At 41.4% G+C, this 24,289-nt stretch overlaps 1 protein-coding gene across 1 annotated transcript in view; it reads right to left on the bottom strand.

The window, feature by feature from the left end:
* baiap3.S (BAI1-associated protein 3 S homeolog) overlaps positions 1 to 1,179 on the bottom strand; it is a 147,206-nt gene extending 146,027 nt beyond the window's left edge. The window contains exon 1 of the mRNA XM_041578550.1: positions 1,084 to 1,179. The gene's annotated coding sequence lies outside the window, so the exon portion shown is untranslated. The remainder of the gene's footprint in view (positions 1 to 1,083) is intronic.
* Between the last annotated feature and the right edge of the window lie 23,110 nt (positions 1,180 to 24,289).

Below are 24,289 nucleotides of genomic sequence, written 5' to 3'. Positions count from 1 at the left end.
AGTTCCAGGAGCAACAGGGGCAGCTTCTCTTTAAAAAATCAGAGATTGCAAGTTGGGGATGTTCACTCTGGAGAAGAGGCACTTGAGGGGAGATATGATAACTATGTATCAATATATAAGGGGAATCGTATAATAATCTCTATAATGCTTTATTTACCAGTAGGTCTTTCCAGTTGACACAAGGTCACCCATTCCGATTAGAAGAAAAGAGGTTCCGCCTAAATATTCAGAGGGGGTTTGTTACAGTGAGAGCTGTGAAGATATGGAATTCGCTCCCTCTCTCTCCCAGTTGTACATTAGATAGCTTTAAGTAGGGGTCGGATGTCTTTTTAGCAAGTGAGGGAATACAGGGATATGGGAGATAGCTCATAGTACAAGTTGATCCAGGGACTAGTCCATTTTGGAGTCAGGAAGGAATTTTTCCCCATCAGAGGCAAATTGGAGAGGCTTAAGATGGGGGTTTTTACCTTCCTCTGGATCAACTGGCAGATAGGCAGGTTATAATGGAGTTAAAAGGTTTAACTGTGTCTTTTTTCAACCTAACCTACTATGTTACTATTGCAACTTGTCATGAGTGAATATAATGTACATGAACACATCATAGTGACAGTGTGAAGAATGAATCCCCTTGTTCTAGTGCAACATAATGCTGTGAGCATCCCTCTTCCTCCCAGCCTCAACATTATAGTAAAATACTGTACATTGTATTAAATCTATCCCCCCCCCCTGCAGTTTTTCCATTGGTATCACCTCTCCTTTCATAAAAACACACAGCTCAGGACGTCAGCACAATTACCATGAGCGACAACCATTCACCGCGACAGGGGAGTCAAAATGTAACTTTCCTCTACCCTTCAGCCTTTTCCTACTGTAACTCTCTCAAGACACACACACAATATATATATAAATACAACACATGTATAAATACTAAAGTTAGACCCATGTTATGGAATTGAAACACTGTAAAACTTTTCATACATCTGCATTAGCACTGGCATTGTAATTTGTATTGTAAAACCAATGACATTCACAAACTACAGGATTTAACCCGTACCCTGCCGAGGAGCAAGGAAATAGCCTTACCTGTTGCAGCGGGCTCTGTGGGCAGGATACTGAGAGAATAACACTAAGCACAGCACCAAGGTACCAGCTCACTTCTACCCGACCGCTCTCTCCTCTCTCTTTCCCATACCGGGATCTGCGCTTCCTTATAAGGCGATAGGAAGGGCTAGAGCGAAGAGGTGGGCGGGGAATTGCTGCTCGCAAGGTAACAGCGACACGTGGTTCCCTGCTCTATTATTTGGCGCGCAATTCACTGATGTGAGGCACCTGCTCTATTATTTGGCGCGCAATTCACTGATGTGAGGCAGTTTAGGAGCAGAGCGTCGGCGCTCTTCTTGCTGTTTATGTTGTGACTTTAATTAATGCGTTCATCTACATAAAAACTATCCGAATACCTCTACAGTTGTCTGTGGTAGTGTTATCAGCACCAGAAGCCTAAAAAAAAAACAATTGTGACAGAAAGACTTTGAAAGATGAGTTTACTGCTAAAATGTCTGACAGACAGGGCACAGTGAATGGTTGCTGGGCAGATTATGTCAGGGGAGTAACAACAGGGACAGGGGAGTAAAAACAGGGGAAGAGACAATGCAGGTGTAAGGGGGTCAGCAGGAGTGCGTTGGACTGGGGGGGTCTGAGCCCACTGGGTAAGGTTGCCACCGGCTAAACTCAAACAAAGGGGCGGGGCAGATATAATTGGGGGTGGAGCAGTGAAGACACAAGAGGCAGGCACAATGAAGTTGGTGGTCACTTAAGGTGGCCATACACTGGCCGATAAAAGCTGCCGACAGACCGAGTCAGCAGCTTATTGGCCCGTGTATGGGGCCCCCCGACGGGCTTCCCCGATCGAGATCTGGCTGAAAGTCGGCCAGATCTCGATCGGATGGGACTAAAAACCCTGTCGGATAGCGGCCACATCTGTTCGTTGATGCGGTCCTGCGATCCGACCGTACGTAAAGCCACCGTAGGATCCGATCGTTGGGCTCTAGGGCCCACGATCGGATCAGCCCGATATCGCCCACCTCGTTTTGCGTATGGCCACCTTTAGACACAATTGCCTGGATTTCCATCGAGTTTACCGGACAGAAAGTTTTGACATCCAGTTCAAAACCACACGGGTGGCAACCCTATCTCTTATGTATATTCTGCCTGATGTGTAAACCCAATCCTTTAATTACAGGTATGGGATCTATTATACAGAAATCAGTTATCCAGAAAGCTCTGAAATACAGCAATGCTAATTTAGAAAACCAATTTCTTAATTTTGATTGATTTGGTTTTTTTTTGTTTTGTTTCTGTAATAAGAAATTAACCTCACCTGATAATTCATTTGTTGGCCAGATTATTGTTCGGTTTCCACAAGGCTGAAAACCGAACAGAAACTTGAGACTCAAATAGGCCTTAGAAAAACCGAAGTGTTTGGGTCAAAACCAGTGTCGGACTGGCCCACCGGAATAACAGGGAAAACTCCCTGTGGGCCCAAGTGTCAGCAGACCCTCCTGCTTCTAACCATTTGGCCTGTTTCATGGTCAATACCTGCTTCTGTATGGGAACAGAGAAGCTAAATAGATATAATAACAAAGAATAGAATAGAAAGAAAAGAGACTAGAAGAAAAATAGAGGTTGAGTGAGTGAGGAAGAGGAGGAATCATTTGGAGAATGGGCCCATGGACTAACACTTTCTGGTGGGCCCCTACCATCCCCGTCCTACACTGGTCACATTTGGCAACCCTACCACTGGGCTGCCACATCAGGGCCCCTGGCCCCCAGCCCAGCCAAAAATCCCAGTGGGCTCCCTGCCCCAGCCAAAAATCACCCCGGACCCACCACCACCACTGCAAATCCCCCTGTCCCAGATGAAAATCTCCCTCTTTCCCCTTTCCTCACCCCGCCAATGCGAACCCACGCATCATTTCTTCATGTGATCACCGGCAGGGGAGGTCAGGAAGAACAAGAGCTGCTGGGATCAGGTCTGAGGGCTAGGGCCCACATGGTTTTTTCTGGTGTCCTGCTGGCCCAGTCCGACCCTGGGAGTGCAGAGGGCAGTGGTGAGTAAACATACCCCTTGGTCACTGGAGGCTGAGGGAAAGGGGGGTCTGCTTTCTCTACAGTTGTTAGAAATCCCCCCAACCCAGCCACACTCACAGTAACATGAGTGGCGATGCAATCGTGGAGGCAGGTAGTTGGAGGGCCTGGTAGGAGTTTCCTTGTGTACCTGGCCCCTCCACTGGTAGAGGGCCCAGTGAGGTCCTAATTCATGAACAATTTTTCACAATATCTTGATAGATGTATTTACCAATATTTTTGGGCCCTCAATAGAATTTTCTGTGGGGCCCAATAACAGCTAGTTATATTGCTGCCCAAGGACTGAAAGGAGCTTTGGTTTGTCGGCAGTAAGTTAGACTGATGATGCTGGCATGCATGGCTGGAACTAGGGGTAGGCAGAAAAAGCACCTGCAACAAAGGTGGCGCTGGGCAAGTACCCTTTGAAAGGGTCTTCTGCCTTCCCCTAGTCTGGGTTCACTTCCTCCCGATGCTCTACAATCCCTTTTATCCCAACATAGGCCCCCCCATGATGCCATTGGGCATGAACATGCAGAGGATGAATGAGGTGGCCGGTCGGGCTGGTTAGCTTACGTAGTCGGCTTAGCCCCGCAGCTGCTGGCATGTATTGATAAGACCTAGTACCAAGTCAAGCCAGATACATATCAGAAATGAGGCTGATTTCTAGTTGGAAGGACAAGGAAAGCCCAAAGACAATAGGTAGTGCAGGGAAAGGCTCACCTCAGTACAGGCTGATAGTGCTGTAAATTCGCAGAAGTATGCATTTGTGTAGAAAATCTGCAGTTGCCCATTTCTCCAAAGCACTATATAGAAATAGCGCAAAGCAAAATGCATCACTCTGCTTTTATGACTAAGACTGCCTCGCATGCGCAATAGGAAGGTTTTGGAATTGGCGCATGCATACATGGTATTTTTGCTTTCTTATACAGGAGCAATCTTTCTCTCAGGAGCCAGCACAGCTACGTGGAACTGAGCGGGTGTGGAAATATCGCACATGTGCAGATCGTTTGGAAGGGCGTGCATGGTGACAAAATCCTGTTTTAAGATCACGGACACAATCAGTTACAGAACGGGAAACCTTCAGGGCTAAAGTATACCATTTAGAAAAGGTATTTTGACAAACAAAGTTAGCGATCTAGGAGAGCAGGAGGTAACTATTTAAACAATGCAGAATGTAAAAAATGGCTTTACTTGTCCTTTAAGCAGGTTGCAATTTGGGTTGGCACCTTTTCTAGAAGGAAATACCGGCCTTCCTATATTATTGTCTTTTTACTCTATTAATAACATTGGCATCAAGCATTATTTGTATTGACCAGGTGGCAACCCTAGTTGTGATAAGACATGGTGGTAATTGCATTCTGCCAGTGACAGTGCTGGTGCATGAGAGACCATCAAGTTAAAAGACTGCATAGTTATGTGCCATCTGTATATCCATCACATCACTTCATCTGGCCATTTTTTTTTACAAATAATATTTTGTCAACTTAATGTGTGGCAAGTTATCCAGTGATCGTTAAGTTTGCCACAAAGGAATGAACAATTGCACACCCTTACTTAGATGAGCCCGGTGCACAATATTAGAGGTTCCGGCAACCTCACAAGCAATACTGGAAGAAGATATCGCACACAAGGCATTCAAGTTGCAAGGAGGACCCTGCTTTTTTTAATGTGCGGAGAATGCAACATTTTGGGGACATGTGTCAAGCATAGTCAAGTGATCGTTAAGTTTGACCATAGGTGCCAATAGGTGGATATAAACCTAAACCTTCATTACTCTCTGCCTATGAGTGGTTCTTCCAATGTGTGACCAGCATAATGAAAGCAAATACCTGGTTGTTATACTGTAGGTTACCGCTCCGATTTTAATTTTCTACTTATATTTGTAAACAAGTGACATTTGCTGCATTAGGCGGTTAGTGTGGTTATCTATTAGAGATCCAGAAGAGTGTAGAAGTGTTGTGAACCCTATTAATGGTGGAAAATTGGTGGGATGTTCAACAAAAAGTCACCACCCTTATTCTTAATGTCATATGTCACATTCCCAAATATCCTATATTGCAAGCGATTTTGTCAGTCTAAGTTGATTTAATTCCCTGAAACTATCCACCTTCAAATAATTTCCTTTTGAAACCAATTCCTGTGTTTATCTTTTTAAGTTTCATTTGTTACTCAATGACTCCCCCTGCATCGTAGTAGGTCTAGGCAGAATCTCTATCATAATGCCACTTTTCCCATAGGGCCCAGTACAACTGTACCAGTCTAAGCTATACTAAAAATTGGTTTCAGGGCCCCAGCAAAAATGTGGCCCCCTTGAGCTGTATCATCTGTACACACAGTAAGGCTGTCCTGGGTCTAAGATGTCCTTCTCTAAATATGCAGCTGTACCTGTGTCTTTAGGATTTCTATTATGTACTTATGTATCTGATGAATGAGCCACCATGAAAGTAATTCCTGTACCTGTAATAATAATAATCTTCTCCAACTTTATCCAGTCCTCTTGAGGTTGTTAAGGCAATTATTTTGAACATGACAACCCCCACCCCCCTATGAGCCCTCCTGGGTTTTAGGCTGGGTTACTGCCAATACAAAAGATGTGTCCCCCTCACCATGTCGCTCCTGCTGTCTCCCAGCAATGCAGCCAAAAATGTAACACCTCACCACCCCTACAATTTACCATTTAACAAGGGAATCTGAGGCAGATGGTGAAGCATTAATTCAACAGGTACAGTAGTTTGGAATATACAAGAATTGCTTTTTTTTTATGGAAACATTTTTATTAATACAGTATCTGTGATCCTTCTATCTGGGACTGGCATATTTTAGCTTTAAATTATACAATTAATGGTATTATTGTTTTTTTTGATGTTATTGCAGGCCCAGCCCACCTTTTTAACTCTTTCCTGACAAACAAGGTTAAACAAAACAATATTCATAAGCAGCATCATATGTAAATGGACAGTGGGGTTTACATTTGAATTTAAATGGTGTTGCTATGGTTATAGAAAATAAATAATTAAGATGCAGCAAAGAGCTATTGGTTCTATTGCTTGTTGAATGCAGAGTGGTAGTTTGGCCTTGATATCTTGGCTTCTGTGCCTGTTGGAAAACAAAGTCTTTCCGTTCTTTATGAAAAAATGCTAAGTGAGTGGAGCCTGATTAACCACAGACAGGAGAATGTATATTTGCATTGTATGAACTGTAACTGCCATGTATTTTTTTTTACACATTTGTTTTATTTCTATTGCAACAGGTCTTTAGCCCTCAAAAAATTTCCTGGCAGTGCTCTATATTTCATTTTGTTTATGACTTCCCTTACATCTATAGAATGTTTGGGGTGTTTTTTTTTTCCTTGATTGTTATTGATGAGTAGCCTATATCAAACTTAATCTTAGCCTTTTGCAAAGGGCATTTCTATCTTCTCTCTGCTAAAACCTGGTTTAGGTACACAGAATATTGTGGTCCTAAACTCTACACTAAACGCTGCACCAAACTCTACTCCCCATGATAGCATTTTGGGGTACTAGTACCAATCTGGGATAGTAAAAATGGATGGTTGGCCTTTAAGTTACCTTTTTATTATTTTATTAATATTTTATTTATTTTATTATTTTCATTATATTTTTAAATATTTACCTTTTTTATCTGACTTTTTCCAGCTTTCAATTGAGGGTCACTGACCCCACCTATAAAAACACATGCTCCGTAAGGCTACAAATGTATTGTTATTGCCCTCTCCCATTCATATTCCAGTCTCTTATTCAAATCAGTGCATGGTTGCTTGGGTACTTGAAAAAAAGAAGAGCGACAGGAATCTCCCTGTTGGCCACTACCTTTAAGCTGGCCATAGACGCAAAGATTTGATAGTACAAATCTCCGTTTCGTACTATTTTAGGGCTGTGGGTGGAGTGTACCTACATTTTTCGTGAGATGGCAATCGGTCGTTCAGTTGATCGGACAGGTTAGAATATTTTTGTTGGCTACTGATAATATCTCTGTGTGTATTGCAGATCTGAGGATATCAGTGGGAGACTGTCACCAGCTTTGTCGGACATAAATTTCGTACGATTGCTGTCAGGGGCAGAACATCATCTGATCTACTTAATTTGATCTGAATGGTTAGTGGCAGGTCGGGAAATGGCACTGAACGATCGTTCGTCCAATATGAAGGTAAATCTGCACGTCTATGACCACCTTTAATATGGACATTGGCACAATCCAAAATTTTGCTTACATTTAACACTGAGCACTTGGGTATACTCTCCCATCGCTGAATGATAGTGTGTGTGTTTTTTGCAGGGTCCAGTCATTTTTAGCTGTGCCTCTTTACCCAATGTCACAGATATGTCACAAGCAAATGACTGCCAGGAACATCAAATGGTTCTCTTCCTGCTGCTCAGAGAATAATTACTGTAGGCTGAATGGGAATGACAGCTCTTCAGTTGAAAGTAGACTTCCTACGTACTTCTTTCAGGCCATTAAGTTAATCAGCCTAGATTTACCATATATATATATATATATATATATATATATATATATATATATATATATATATGTTTGTTGATTAAGTGTGTAGTCGTAATGGCAGAGCAAAAAGCTAGCCATGTACAGTTGTTTTCCGTGAGTGTTTAACCGAGCAAATGCAGTACTTAAAGTTCAATGCTAATCTGAAATTGACATCACTGATAAATATTTGAAGAGAAACCACACATACATGGACTTCCTGAGGACGGCTCGTGTACTGGAGCCGAAACGTTGAATAAACAATTTGTTTCACTTCAGACATATTGAGTGCAAACTATTTTTGTTGTTTTGATATTGTGGGATTTGTTTGTTCCAGCACCTAGGCATTAACAGGTGATCTGTTGTGCACCAGGCCATAGGGTGTTTATATATATATATATATATATATATATATATATATATATATATATATATATATATATATATATATATAATTAAGTGTGTTGATTAAGTGTGTAGTCATAATGGCAGAGCAAAAAGCTAGCCATGTACAGTTGTTTTCCGTGAGCAGTACTTACAGTTCAATGCTAATCTGAACTTGACATGACTGATAAATATTTGAAGAGAAACCATACATATAATCTAGAGTTTTAAAATAGTGCTTCCTGTTTCTTAGGAGGAAGCAATGTTCTTAGGAAAGTAATCTTCCTTTTGTGCCATTTACTTCCATATTTGGAAAGATACTGTTATAATTCAAAAGGTTGCTCATTTGCTTTCAAGGTATCTATAGAGAGGAATCATCTGAAAACCTAAAATCTGTAATTTCTTAGAGGTCTTCTAGTTGTTCATGGAGCCACCTTTAAAGAAATTGTTCGGTGTAAAATAAAAAACTGGGTAAAAAGATAGGCTATGCAGAATAAAAAATGTTTTCGATATAGTTAGTCAGCCAAAAATATAATCTATAAAGGCTGGAGTGACTGGATGTGTAACATAATAGCCAGAACACTGGCTTTGCAGCTCTTTTGGTTTCCACTGATGGTTTCTTTTTATATTGCACTGGTTATCGATTTACCCAGGTTTTATTTTTACACTGAACTGTTCCTTTAAGACTAAAGGTGGTCATACATGCGCTGACCAAATATGGCCTGCCATACTGTTGTTCTGTTCTACTGAGCCCTAACAATCAGAACAGCAGCAAGTGAAGAGGAGCTGTGTCTCATCTTCACCTCCTCATCTGCTGAGGCACTATGAATTGGGCAATGTGGAGCATCAGCAGATTACATTTTTGAAACTGGCCGACTAACAAAACCAACCATGCATGGAAAATCGTAGGTTGGAATCTCCTGACCAGCTTACATACAGCACTTTGATTGGTAGGTGTATAGGCAGTTTAAAAATGCATGCAACTTGGCCTGGTGAGTTGCTTAGCTGGTGGATGATCAATCCAGCACATTAACTCAAGGGATGAGATTGTTTTCTCTGAAAAAGCGACTTGCAACATGATAACTTTTTTATAAGTGTGGGGATCCAGAGGGTTAATTCCCCTCTGTTCCTTATTGTGTGTGCCACATGGTTGGAAATCCCCTGCTTGTCCAGCTACAGGTTGAACTTAGAGGGAAGGGAGGGGCAGGAGCCCTTGTCCCAGTGCAGTGTGTCTGGCAGATACTGGAAGGTATCACAAGGTGTTGCTGCTGCACAACCATTTGATATAGAAGAGCCATGTTCTCACAAGGCCATTGCTAATTTCTACTGCACTAAGGACAGTGATTTTGAAATGACAAGATGTAGGGGCTAAAATGGAGTTTGATAACCTTGCTTGGTCTGAGACAGGGTACTCGAAAGCCTGTTAAGCTCAACCATGCAGGTTTAGAGCTTGAATGCCTTTTTATGAGTTTGCACTCAGGGCCAGATTTCTGTTTTGGCCGCGCCTAGCCCAGAGGGTGAAACAACCTCCCCCTCCCCTTGCGAGTGTGCATGCACAGTCTGCATCCTGGACACTGACGGAGCACTGGATAGGGAGCGATCATCTAGCCTCGCCACAAATCTGGGCCTGCTCATACTATGGAGAGTGATGGGAGGTGTAGTTCAGCAGAGGAGGACTTTGTGTGCTTGCACTAAGGAGAGTGCTGGGAGCTATGCCATGAGTATAAAGCAAGCTGCGTGTGCTTCGCTGAATGGATTTCATCACTGTGGATGCCTGTTCCAGCTCTGGATGAGCGTACCCATCTGTATGAATCCCCAGGGTGAGTTGTGCCCAAGGCAGGGTAGAGAAAGAAAGGATCCAGCGTGTCTCCTGTTTGTGAAACAGACTTTGTTTGTGTGCCTGCCACGTGGGAGAGTCCACTGGGAGAAGTATTTGGGCAGGTAGCGCTTCCTGGAAAACGTAAGAGCTCTTTGGGGAAAAGGGACTCTTTTTCCACCAGGAGTGGAGTGGGGACTTTACCTGGCAAGGAGGTACCAGGATGGGACTACAGATATTCCCTAATTTCTACTGCACTAAGGACAGTGATTTTGAAATGACAAGATGTAGGGGCTAAAATGGAGTTTGATAACCTTGCTTGGTCTGAGACAGGGTACTCCAAAGCCTGTTAAGCTCAACCATGCAGGTTTAGAGCTTGAATGCCTTTTTATGAGTTTGCACTCAGGGCCAGATTTCTGTTTTGGCCGCGCCTAGCCCAGAGGGTGAAACAACCTCCCCCTCCCCTTGCGAGTGTGCATGCACAGTCTGCATCCTGGACACTGACGGAGCACTGGATAGGGAGCGATCATCTAGCCTCGCCACAAATCTGGGCTTGCTCATACTATGGAGAGTGATGGGAGGTGTAGTTCAGCAGAGGAGGACTTTGTGTGCTTGCACTAAGGAGAGTGCTGGGAGCTATGCCATGAGTATAAAGCAAGCTGCGTGTGCTTCGCTGAATGGATTTCATCACTGTGGATGCCTGTTCCAGCTCTGGATGAGCGTACCCATCTGTATGAATCCCCAGGGTGAGTTGTGCCCAAGGCAGGGTAGAGAAAGAAAGGATCCAGCGTGTCTCCTGTTTGTGAAACAGACTTTGTTTGTGTGCCTGCCACGTGGGAGAGTCCACTGGGAGAAGTATTTGGGCAGGTAGCGCTTCCTGGAAAACGTAAGAGCTCTTTGGGGAAAAGGGACTCTTTTTCCACCAGGAGTGGAGTGGGGACTTTACCTGGCAAGGAGGTACCAGGATGGGACTACAGATATTCCCAGGGTAGTGGGCCATTATTATGATGTAAATGCATATTTTACTTCGCCTTTAATGTTATATAAAGTTGTGTGTTTACTGCAAACAGTGTGATTTGATTTGTTTTTCCTAATGGAGCCACCCACAGGTGTATTTCCGGATCCCATTAGGTGGAAGCACTGCTATGAGAGATAATTCCCAGTAACCTTTCACTTAGCAAAGGGGACTCAGGACCTGGTATACGGTAAGGATGTACAACCTTGGCCCGGGGGGGGGGGCAAGAGGGTGTTAAATAAGTATTACAAGCCATTAAACACAGATAGTGGGAGATCTTTTTTCAAATAAATGGATTATGGCACCAGAGGACACCCCTTTAGACTAGAGGAAAAAAACTTTAATTTGAAGCAACCTAGGTGGTTCTTCACAGTGAGAGCAGTGAGGTTTTGGAATGAACTGCCAGGTGATGTTGTGATGGCTGATTCTGTTAATGCTTTTAACAAGCATTTCTTGGACAAGCATAGTATCCAAGGCTATATAATATACAACTAATATAGATATTGGTGTATATTGTTTATGTGAGTGAATGGAGGGGTCGATGTATGTGCGCTGTGTTTCATTTGAAGGGGTTAAACTTGATGGACATTGGTCTTTTTTCAACCCAACTTAACTATGTAATTATCTAATATGTGCCTTTATCTTGTATGCAGGTCATAAAACTAAACACACATAGATTGTAATAGATGTCCAATTGTATCACAGAAAACGAAACGAAAATTTCGTGTACATCAATCTTTGTATTTTATTTTATATGCTATAGATTTTTCATATAAAAAATGTGTTTACAATAATATAATTATCAGGACATTATGTTGATAGACACCATGGCTACTTATATGCTGTAATGTAATAGCACAGTATTCAAGTGAAGCTATAGAATAGTTAATTCAGAATGAGCACCACTGGCTCTCACTGAGTAGCAATTTATAATTTAAAAAAGTAATTCCATAACAATATTAATCCAACACCTGTATGACAGAATTCATAGCCAAGTATCCAACAGTGGATCACCTTGACACCTTATAGTGAAGATAAGTGAGTCACCATCAGTCTAAACACTTATCTTCACTATGAGGCGTCAGTTTACAAAGGTGCAAAAAGCAGAAATAACAACCTGCGCCAGAAAAAGCGCCAGAAAATCCGCAGTGCATGTATAATAAAGTGCGGGAACTTCTGTCAATGCTAATATTCTGGCAAACATATACAGTATATTAACGCCTATTACATACTACGTAAGTTGTCTCGCAAGGTTTACTAAAGATTATCACCAGAATTGTCTCCAAATATAAACAAAATTGTCGCAAATTTTTATCACCACCCAGAGAGTGGCGTTATGTGGAAAAAATAAATTGTATAGTAAGAGGAGTATAGTCAGTTTTTTAAACATAAGCAACAAAAAATAGTGATTGCACTGGGAAAAATACTTACAAATGTATTTTTAGTGAATTTAAGAAAATTAATATAATGGGAAAATAATTTATTCCTGATAGTACTTAACACATTATAAACTGGTAATAAATACTGTTTTATATACTCATTTATATATAAAGTGACGAGGGCGATGAGTCAGACTGGAACAGGTTACAGAACTGCACAGGACGGAGAGGGCGAAGATCAGGACTGGACTAGTCAGGATCAAGAGGGCAATGAGTCAGGACAGGAACAGACTGGATAGGAACAGGATGGAGCAGGAGTGGAACAGGAACAGACTGGATGGGACAGGACGGTGCGGTCATAAATCAGGAGCAGACTGAAAGGATGGGACAGGACAGTGCGGGCGTAGATTGAGAGCAGAGTGAAAGGATAGTACATGACATTGCGGACATAGATCGGATCAGACTGGGGATTGAATTCAGAATGACTGGAGCAGAAGGACTGATTGCAGAAGGACTGGAGCAGAAGGATTGAATGCAGAAGGACTGGAGCAAAAGGAGGAGAGGGAGGAAAAGGCAGAGCAAGATACAGAGCGAGACGAGGGAAGATACAAGACAGGGTACAGGTACAAGTCAGAACAGGACAGGAAGCAGGAACAGGCAAGGTCAGGTCAAGGAAGAAATAGGTTAAGGCAAGGTTAAAGGTAGGACTGGGACAGAACCGGGAGGGAAAGACAAGGCAGGAACAGAACAAGGTATGGTAAGGAGGAAAAGTTCAAGGTAAGGCAGGACAAAACAAGGCAAAGCAAGGAGGCTAGAGTTGGAACCCTTAGTTAGGGTTGATGACACAGTGCTAGTTTGGGAAGCCAATGCTCAGGCAAGGAGTGTTTTGAGGGCTGGCCTTAAATAGGGCAGAGTTAGCCCTGATTGGCTGACTGCAAACCAATCAGGCTGCTGCTGGGCTAGGGCTGCAAAGGCCAGGTAACATATAGTGAGCAACTCGCGTTAACCAAAAGGGATCAGAAGTAATCATAGTCAATTTCCATCCAATAGTTCAAAGGCAGGCAGAAAAGGATTGTGGAAACAGGTTCAGGCAACAGTCATAGTCCAGAAAGGCAATCAGGAACAATTTAGGAGCACCCAGGAATCAATGTAGCAATTCCTATAATCGGGCATTGAACCCGTGACCTGGAAGTCCTTTTATTTTCAATTTTCGCACCAGGCGCGTAACTTTATCACGTCTGTGTCAAGACGACGGCGTCAGCCCACGTAGTTCATGGGGGCCGCCAACTTGGATGGGATGCCCCGGAGACGAGAGCAACAACGGGTGCTCCTGACAGTACCCCTTCCCCCAAGGAGGCCCCTGGAACACCACTTGTGGTTTCCTTGGAAACTGTTTGTAGAACTCACTTACAAGTCGAGGAGCATGGACATCAGCCTGTTTAATCCAAGAGCACTCCTCGTGGCCGAAACCATTCCATTGGATCAGGAATTGCAAAGAACCTCTAGAGATTCTAGAGTCCAAAATCTTTTCCACTTCGTAGTCATGTTGGCCATCCACAAAGATAGAAGCAGGAAGCGATTAACAATTAACAATTGCCGGTTTCACCAGAGATACATGGAAAAGGTTAGGGATTCGTATCTCAGGGGGAAGCTGAAGTCTGACAGCCACAGGATTAACAATCTCCACAATGGGGAATGGACCAACAAATTTTGGACCCAACTTGGGTGAAGGAACTTTAAGGTGAATGTTTCTCGTCGAAAGCCACAAACTCCCAACTTTATATAAAGGAAAAGTTTTCTGTCTTCGATCAGCATAATTTTTGTGGGACAAGGAACTTTTCTCCAAATTGGTTTTGGTAGCTGACCAAATGGCAGACATGTGGGCTACATGATCAAGCTGCTGGAACATCAGACAAGTGGAAGTCTTGATGGAAGGCTTGCAGATGTTGCCCATACACAGTCAAGAAGGGTGTTCTACCAGTGGAGGCATGAAAAACTTTGCTATGAGAGAATTTCGCCCAGGGGAGTAGATCGGCCCAATCATCCTGACAGAGTGATAAATAACTTCTTAGAAACTGTTCCAGCGCTTGGTTTACCCTCTCCGCTGCCCCGTTGGATTGAGGGGATAGGCAGAGGAGAATTGAAAGGGCGATACCCAGATTTTTACACAACGATCGCCAAAACTTGGACACAGATGGAAAGCTATGTCAGATACAATATATTGAATTATCAACTGAGTAATCAATGGCAGAGGAAAGTTTACGAAGAGGAATAAAGTGCTCCATCTTACTAAAGCGGTCAGTAGCTACCCATATTACAGTGTTGGAAGGTGGTATTTCGACAATAAAGTCCATAGCTAAATGAGTCCAAGGACGGGACGGAACGGGTGAAGGTTGCAATAGCTTGCTAGTGCGAGAATGACTAGACTTAGAAGAGGTACAAATGGCACAGGCCAACAGAATTTGGGTGGCATGATACCATACCTATGGGGGTCTCTAAATACCCATCTCTGGTGTTAAATGCTGTCTTCAATTCATCGCCCTCTCGGATGCGGATGAGGTTGTAAGCTCCTCTAACATCCAACTTAGTGAAGATCTTAGCCCCTCTGAGTTGATCACAGAGCTCTGAGATGAGAGGCAAAGGTGTTGGTTTTTAATCGTGATCTTGTTTAGGCCCCTGTAATCAATAAAGGGACGCAACCCGATATCCTTCTTCTCTACAAAAAAGAACCGTGCTTCTGCAGGAGAAGGTGAAGGTCTAATGAATCCTCGCTGGAGGTTATCTTAAATGTATTCCCCCATCGCGGAAGTCTCAGCAGGGGACAGGGGGTAGGTACGACCTCTGGGGGGCTTGGTACCTAGGAGCAGTTCGATGGGACAATCGTCGGAGCGATGAGGAGGGAGAATCTCTGCAGATTTCTTGCAGAAGACATCTGAAAAGTACTTGTACACTGTGGGCAAAGACTGAAGATCCACTGCAGCGAGGGACACCTCGCTAGCAGGCAAACAGTTCTTCAGACAAAAAGGGCTCCAATGAGATATCTGGTTGGCTGACCAGTCAATAGAGGGGTAATGCAGATGGAGTCAGGGTAGACCCAGCACTACGGGAACTGATGGACAGTTTATTAAAAGAAAGGATAGTTTCTCTCGATGTAGAGATCCGACCGTCAGTGGAAGTTCTCCTGCCGAGATTATTTCTGAAGTTAGCAGTCGATCATCAATCGCAAAAACTCTCAGGGGATTAGACAAAGTGAATAGGGGAATCCTCAGGAACTTGGCAAAAGCGGCATCCATGAAATTTTCTGCAAGCCCGGAATCAAAAAAAGCGGAAACATTGATAGTCTTACCAGGAACCAAATTTGTAATGGCAACAGAAATCGACAAGAGTTCTTTTGGGGCACAAGCTTGATGCCACCCAGGTAAAATTCTCCAGTTTTACCAGAGCGTGGAGATCCTTTCAACTTCATAGGACTGTTGCTAGCAAAATGGGCTTTACCGGCACAGTACAGGCATAGTCCAGCCAGTCAATTTTTGCACCAAATGCATCACGCCATCACGCCAGTGTCAAGATGCCGGCGTCGGCCAACATGGTTCATGGGCACCACCATCTTGGATGGGACACCGCCGGAGACGGGAGCGCCAACGGGCGCTCCTGACACCAACCTATTCAGCCTCATCTATCTGAGCACAGCATCTCAGTCATAAGCAAATCTACAGCCCCAGGGCCCTAAGTTTGTCTCTGACCTGTGCTCAATCTGCAAGAAGTTTGTATGATCTTCCCATATCTGTGTGGTTTTCTTGTGGGTACTTTTGTGTCCTCCCACACACCAGAAACATAAAGAAATGTTAATTGGTTTCTGATTAAACTGACTTGTGTGTGTATGTTTAAATGTGATAGGGATCTTAGACTGTAAGCTCCAATGATGACTGAACTGAATGATGAACAATCTCTCTAAAAAGGATAGCATAAATCTATCTACATAAGAACACTACATATAGAACAGACAATGCATTAAGGGGCAGCTTAACCCTTAAATAGGGTAAGACTATTGTAGCTATTCAGTATGTACTAGATCTAGAATGGGATAAAATGATGAAGCATCTGAAACACCCAGACAAATTTGTGATGATGCATTTCCCATAGAAGCTAGTGAGAAATAGGTAGTGATCATCGTATTACTCCTGTAGCTAAAGACCTTGTTTTTCCCTAGATATTTTCTATAACTAGTTCCTGACTTGTCATTCTCTGTCCATTATTATGAGCTTCGGCTTTTATAATTTAGCTTGTCCATGAACTTGTGGCCGGCTTACTGCTACTATGAGCCTCTTGCTCTGACCTAAGGCTGTTTATGACTGGGATTCCTGGATTATCATGTCTGTTCCATCTACCCTTTGACCAGGGCTGCAGAATTTCGCTTGCCAAGTTGAAGGCATAATGTCTGGGGCTCAGCTGCTGGAGTGGAGACTTATTATGTCTCTAAATAAAAACATACATTACTATGTAATGCCTAGAATAAACATGCTCAATATTCCAAATTGATTGTCTTATGCAATATTACAGTGTTACAAGGTTTGTTACTGGTTAACAGGGCAGAAGGAATTTGTAAAGGTGATCTGAGTCCTCTATAAAACTGTCCCATTGCTTCGCTTAATTCATTCATAATTAAAAAGATTGCTGCAGACAAGAAACTAAATTCCAAATGCAGAAGATTTCACCAATGTAAATCCTGCTTACCAGTACTATGGTAGTCATCATCCTTTTATCAGGATTTTAGAAACAAATTTGTGATTAATGATACAGCAATGACATGGCAAGCAAAATAAAATCCTCCCTATTTACCTATTTGTCCTAAAGCTGTGCACTGTTACCTACAGTGAAATAAGCCTTATGTTGTTTACAAGCAGGCAGACACTGTAATTTTTAAATTCAGGAAAAGCATACCTGTGCAAGACATATTTCTTTATTATAATGGGAAAAAAAGATTCCGCCCTCCCCCAACTATATCCACATGTTTCTGTGCAGCTATCAATTCCAGGAGTTTAAGGGCAGATTTATCAATGGTCAACTATTAAATTCAAATTTTTGGGTGTCAAAATTCACACATTCGAATTTTAATCCCCCTATTTGAATGTGAGATTTATCACACCGCGACCATGGAAACAGTCCTAATTCGAATATTTGCCACCTAAAACCTGCCGAGTTCATGTACAAGTCAATGGCAGAGGTCTGTTGAGCCATTTAGAGAAGTTAATAGCCTTCTTGTCATTCAAGGTTTTTTTTTCAGAGAAAAACTCGATTTGTACAAATGGAATACAATTTTTGGGTCAGAACCATTCAATCGAAGATTAGCCATTCAAATTTCTTATATTCAAATTAAAATTAAATCACATGAATTCAAAATTTGATAAATGGGCTTCCCAACATCAGTAAATGTGTTCATACTTGAACTCTGTCTGGGACCAGTGCACAGCTCTGACAAATAATTTTCTGCTGGATAATTTGCGATGACCCCTAAACTCAGCTTCAACAGCTGCTCAGAGCCCACTGAGCATGTGAGTGTCACAGACACTTTCAAGGATGGTGACCCCCTGTGACAAGTTTGAAGTTCTGGATCATTGCTGCTATTGACAAGCTGAAACTTTAGGCTGGTGCAGTAAGTTCAGTATATAAAATATGACATTTTTAGCCACATTCATTTTTATGGTTTAGTTCTCCTTTAAAAGACATTGGAAAAGCTGAAAAGGCTCTGTACACGCCTACTCAATGATTTTTTATTTCATTTTATTTCAATAGAAAATAAATGGAATATATATGATCCCTGCGAATACATTGTATTGTCCAACTGAATAAAGAATGCGTGAGTTTTTGTATTTTGTAGAAAACTGCAATAATGGCTTTAGCAATAACAATTTTCCAAGCAACAGTGCAGATTTTCAAAGAAGCTTTGGTTTTGAAAAGCAAGAAGTGTCAGAGAGTGGAAAAACAATCAAAGTTAAAGTAGAGACTTTTTAAAGCGGCTTTGAACTGGCGCATTGAATCGAGAAGTTGAAGTCAGTAAGATGAGTGTATCATTTCATTACTCAAAAACAGTTCCGTGTACGTGTGTGTATATAAATGATGCCCAGGTATTATTGTGGATGCCGATGGAGGCAGCTGACATTGGAAAAGCAAGAATTGTAAACCACACAGAGCTCTAAGATCTGTAGAAATAAATTGAACTGTATAAGCCTGGATTCTCCATTATCACCATTTTAATCTCCAGCTCTAATCTCAGTTTTCCCTGGCAATTTGTTAGATTGATTTAATGATGGGCTTGTGATGTGAAAATATTTCAGCAGGAGCAGTGAATAGAACTTAATATGATATTGCATGCTGGGTGGTACAGGAGTCTCTTGGTGACATTTCTGCACTTTGTTCTGCCAATTCATGCTTTGCATTAAGCAAGCTCCCAGTAATCTTTCCTAAACAGAATATTTCTATACCTTAAAAAGTACAATTTCAAAAACAAGTAGGATTAGCAATGTTGGATCTTTTGAAATATTATTGAGATTCAAGACTGGCCTAAAGCTAAATAGGGGAGATTTTCGTATTTTGGATGCCGCACAAGAGGTGGCTGCACTAGCTTGTCAGTATTCATACCTATAGCTGGACTAGAGTCTGTATATCCATGATTTTAAAAAGAGGAAGCCCCCAAGAACCTTGCAAGAAACTTGTGGAGGAAGTCCGGAGAAAGAAGGGACCTGTGGATGGTCTAAATCAGTGCTGTCTAACTTCTGTAGTACTGATGGATGGATTTTTCTGGCCTACGCGGTGGAGGGCCGGTAATGGAAGCTATGGTTGACCACTCCCTGTTTTTAAACAACACCCATGTTACCACAAAAACTTTAAAGACCATGTCCACATTAATGGTGGGAGCACCCAAAAAAAACTAATGGTTGGTGCTCACTGCAGGGATATAACTCATCACTCATATGTGAAAAATGTAAGTCATATTAAAACATACCCTTAAATCCAAATGCCTCCTCCTCCCCTTGAGGATAGCATAGCAACACCCAGCACATGATTGAACACCTTAGGGTCCCAGGTAGCATAGGGGAGGCAGAGTATGGCACACACAGAGAGCATAGGGCAGGCAGAGTAACGCACACAAATGGAGCATAGGGCATGAGCAGCATAGCACACACAGGGAGCATAGGGCAGGCAGTGTATGGCACACACAGAGAGTATAGGACAGGCAGAGTATGGCACACACAGGGAGCATAGGACAGGCAGAGTATGGCACAAACAGGGAGCATAAGACAGGCAGAGTATGGCACATACAGGGAGCATAGGGCAGACAGAGTATGACACACACAAGGAGCATAGGGCAGACAGAGGATGGCACACACAGGGAGCATAGGGCAGGCAGAGTATGGCACACACAAGGAGCATAGGACAGGCAGAGTATGGCACACACCGGGAACATAAAGGCATGCAGAGTATGACACACACAAGAAGCATAGGTAAGGCAAGGAGCATATGGAAGGCAGAATAAAGCAGGAGACACGGAAACCTATCAGCAGTTTTATGAGGTGTGAACAGGTGAACAATGTGGGTCTCTGTGTGACCAGTATATGTCTTAAGGGCCATGAACAACAGAGGTGTAACAAGTGGGAACAATACAGGGGATTACTGTCTGAATTTGAGGTTTAAACAATGCAAGGGCCAGTTAATCTCAGTACTGATACCTTTTAAAGATCACACAAGGCAGGCTTTCATGTGGGGGGCCACACAAGGGGGGGCCACTGACTGGATGCAACCTGCGGGCAGCCAGTTGGACAGCACTGGTCTAAACCAAGCATATTTATTTCATTGTTTGGAATCCCCTACTTCAGACCAAAATGAATAGGGGCATCATTCTATTAGTAATTTTAAAATAGATAAGAAGGATCTATTATTGAGAAATTCCCAAATACAGTCAGGAGATCCCAATCAGTATAGTGTACAGTAGATATGAAGCAAACTGAGTTTTACAGACACCACATGGTGAGAACACATAATGTGAATAAAGTGCCACCCAGTTTTGGCAGATACCAAGTTGTATTCGTTGTAAAGGGTGGATAATATTATTTTAAGATACTTAACAAAAAACTAAGGTAATGCTACAGTATATACAGAACTTGTACTCAAATATGCTACAGTTATTTTCACCCTTTCCTATATATATGCACCATTGTATAGGAATTCTATTAATGACATCCTATGATTGATATATATAATACAATGGTGAAGAATTGCAAAACCAAGGGAAATTGTTTTTTAAGTGCAAGTATTTAATTGATGTGCCTAGTCCTTTGATTGGAACATGTTATTCATACTCTATAATTACCCTTTTCATGAAATCTTTCATCGCTCTGAAACGAAAGCTTGTTTAATCAACTACATCATTTCTACAAAAACAATAATCACAGAGAAGTGTGAGTATTCCCGTTGGCTAATCAGAAGTTCTGTGTCATAGTTTGGTGCCAAAATCAAACTAAAAGAGATGCCAGAGACCTGGTTCAATGCCTAAATATAGGTTCTCCTGATAGTTCCTGGATGCTCTATAATTGCTATTTGACTTATCTCTGGCTTCTGACCCTAGTGACTATGTTAATCTCTGCCTGCTCCTGAATGTTGCCTGGATTCTGAGCTCGTTCAGGTGATTATATTGTATCATGTTGATAAAAACCTACAATGTTGTCCTTTATGACTGGCAAAGGGAATGCTACTGTAAAGAAAATACAATTCTGGCTTTCTTAATGGGCAAATGTCAAAATACTTTTTCATGATCATCTTGACATCAGTGGATTTATTTTGTATCTACTTCAGTAGCTTTTGCCTATAGCTATATTTGGACTGTTGAACTGAGAATAGGATACGATGCAGGCCATCTTGCATATGAGTCATGCTATGATTTATTAACAAAGGAGCTGAAGTCTTTAACTGGAAATTACTCATGTGTCCTAGGTTAACATCTTACAGAGTTTCCATAAGAATGCAAAAAAAACGTAATTTGAAACAATTTGAAGCAAAATGTGACTTTTTTTTTGCTCTGAGAGATACAAAGATGGCACACATTGGCTTTAGATTTGTGATTGGGCTGTATGTATGGCCACCTTTTTATTGGTTGGTCTGATCGCAACAGAGTATGAAATAAAATCTGCAGCTCTTCTTTATCTGCTGCGAGAGCAGATCAGGGAGGTTATTTATCAAAATCCGAAAAGTTCTCACTATTTTTTGAAAATAACTCTGACAAAATCTGTATGGATTTTTTCGAAAATTTCTTTGCGGGGAAAAATTATAAAATCATGAAAAAATCCAAATCGTACTAATTTTTTGGATTTGTCACCGAAAACTGCTACTTTTTTGGATTTGATGCCCAAATCGCAGCGCAGATCATGATATCTGCTGAGCGCAGATCAGGATATCAACGGGAAAGATGCCTTTGACTTCTAAATGAACTCAGTAGGTCTGAGTTGGAGTACTTTTTTGTTCAGACTTTTGACACAATCGGAGTTTAATAAATCTTGAAAAAATTGTGGTTTTCCCCTTTAAAAGTCCGACCAGAAAATAACGGAATTTTAATAAATAACCCCCTAAATGTTTAAACCTAGATATAGATATTGATTGGGACAGTCTGACCAGCATACATTTTGTTTTGTTTTCTGTAGAAAATCCATTGGGACCCCTATAGCACTCTACTAACTCATGCAGTTGCAACTTTTACAAATAAGCAGAAACTTTTTGCCTCTAACTTAATATGACTTGTGGGAGGCTTGAGGCTGCAATAATGAAAGAAAACATGGCAACTGCACTGATGTTTTAACATTTTGCATTTGTACCCATTACTAAAGAGGTCTGTGTTTTTATCCAATGATTTTTTCCCTTTTGTTGATCAAGTCTCACTTGTTCATTCAAAATATACTGCTTATAAAATGTTTCCCATGTACAAAATGAACCTCAATAAGAATAGTCTGACATAGTATTTTAGGTCAATAATAATCCCCCCAGAGAGTAATCTGATCATGGCTAAGTGTACAGGTTTAATGGCACATTTCTGAATTATTACAGCTTACTGCAGTATTCTGAAAACAATTTTCCCTCCCGTAACAAATGTTAATTGTTTTTAGTGCTGGCCTTAAATCTGACATTTGAAATATAAAAAATACAATTTTAGCAACTCATAAATCTGATTAATGCACTTTCCTAAGCAACAATTTAAATGTAAAAGAAAAGTAGGAAAAACGCATAAGTTGCGTACCGGGCCCGTGAAAATAAAACAGTGAAAAATGACTCTGCTAGAATGAAACAGAAGAATATTACCAGTGCAGATGGTTTCTCATTTTTGAGGAGAATGCAGATGGAAGTCTCATTTATATTGTCTGTGTTTATTTTTAAATAGCAGATAAAATAAGACATGCAATTAAAAAATAAACAAATCTCGGCTTCAAGTTGTTTTAGCATCTTCCCCCCAAGAAAATACCAGCTTTTCTGATATTGAAGCAGAAATAGGCTTTTTAAAAACAGTTATATACAGAATGTGAGTAATAAAACAAGACCTTGAATTTGGAAATGCCGTAGCTGGTTAAAAATAAGCCTTAAATGATTTTAAGTGTACAACAGCAATCTCCATCTGCCAATGAACTACTGCTCACAGCAGACACCTGTGGAAGTCTAAAATACTAGACCAACAACTCACATATTTACATCCACCCTCCAACATGGAAGTGATATCATTAGAGGAGTTTTGGTTCAGAAGTAAAAGAGAATCCAAAATTGCTGTAGCTCACTGATCCTTTATTGTGATTGCATAAAGTGATTTACTGGATCAAAGGTAGACATCAATTCTAAAACACTGTATCCAAAAAGAATGTGAGGACCTCCAATAATAAAGAAACAAATATATAAAAAATAGAAAAATGTATTAGGACATAAGACCTAATGCGTTTCGTGCCTATTGGGGCACTTACTCATAGACATCAATTCTCTCAACGTTTAGGGCCACACTGGGCCCTGGGCTTGACACAGGGCCCAGCATGACCTGCAATATTGCCAGTCTACCTTTGAGCCAATAAATAATTTTATGCAATCGCAATAACAGATAAGTATGGCAGTATGCTACAGCAATTTTGGATTCTCTTGTTCTTCTGAACCTAACCGTTTGAGTTTAATTTATAGAATCACCTGTGGGCATAGGTGGAGAGTAATACAAATTAAGAGACATTACCTCAGGTATAACGGGGGGTGGTATAACTTAGCAGAATCAGTAAATTTTACATTAATTTTTTTCTTTAATTATAAGTTCTCAGGTGGAAAACATTATATTATTACCTCCCCTAAACAGAATTGTCACCCTCCTTTCTTGCCTCTGAGCTACAGTTCTACAAAGGAAGCTAAACTGCAAGCCCTACTTACACAAACTTTCATTCATTGTACAAACCAAAATTGCCTTTGGTATCTAGAGATAAAAAAGGCTTCTATAAGCTCCTACCAAAAATGTTACTTTAGTTTTAATTCTATTGCCACAAAAAGTGTGCAGAGCTTGCCTTTGCAAGATGATGCTTTGAAAGTTTTATTTTTCCTGTTACACATCTGCTCCAACAACAGTCATGTAAGTAAGTCAACCCATTTAAATCATGCAAATGGGGCTTCGCCAGCTGCTTCGCCAGCTGCATGACAGATTTATTACCTCCACAAAAGCAACCACTCATTCTCCAAAACACAAGTCTTGTAGTGCCCTAATGTGTGCTGACAGACACCAAAAACATCACCTTATATGATTTACAACAGTCAAATACAATGGGACAACAAGTAAGAATTTTTTTTAAAAAACACATCAGTTAATAGTGCTACTCCAGCAGAATTCTGCACTGAAATCCATTTCTCAAAAGAGCAAACAGATTCTTTTATATTCAATTTTGAAATCTGACATGGGGCTAGACATATTGTCAATTTCCCAGCTGCCCCTGGTCATGTGACTAGTGTCTGCACTTTAGGAGAGAAATGCTTTCTGGCAGGCTGCTGTTTTTCCTTCTCAATGTAACTGAATGT

The sequence above is a fragment of the Xenopus laevis genome, chromosome 9_10S (genome assembly GCF_017654675.1).
Source record: "Xenopus laevis strain J_2021 chromosome 9_10S, Xenopus_laevis_v10.1, whole genome shotgun sequence".
NCBI lineage: Eukaryota > Metazoa > Chordata > Amphibia > Anura > Pipidae > Xenopus > Xenopus laevis.
This window is presented reverse-complemented; position numbering and strand designations above follow the sequence as displayed.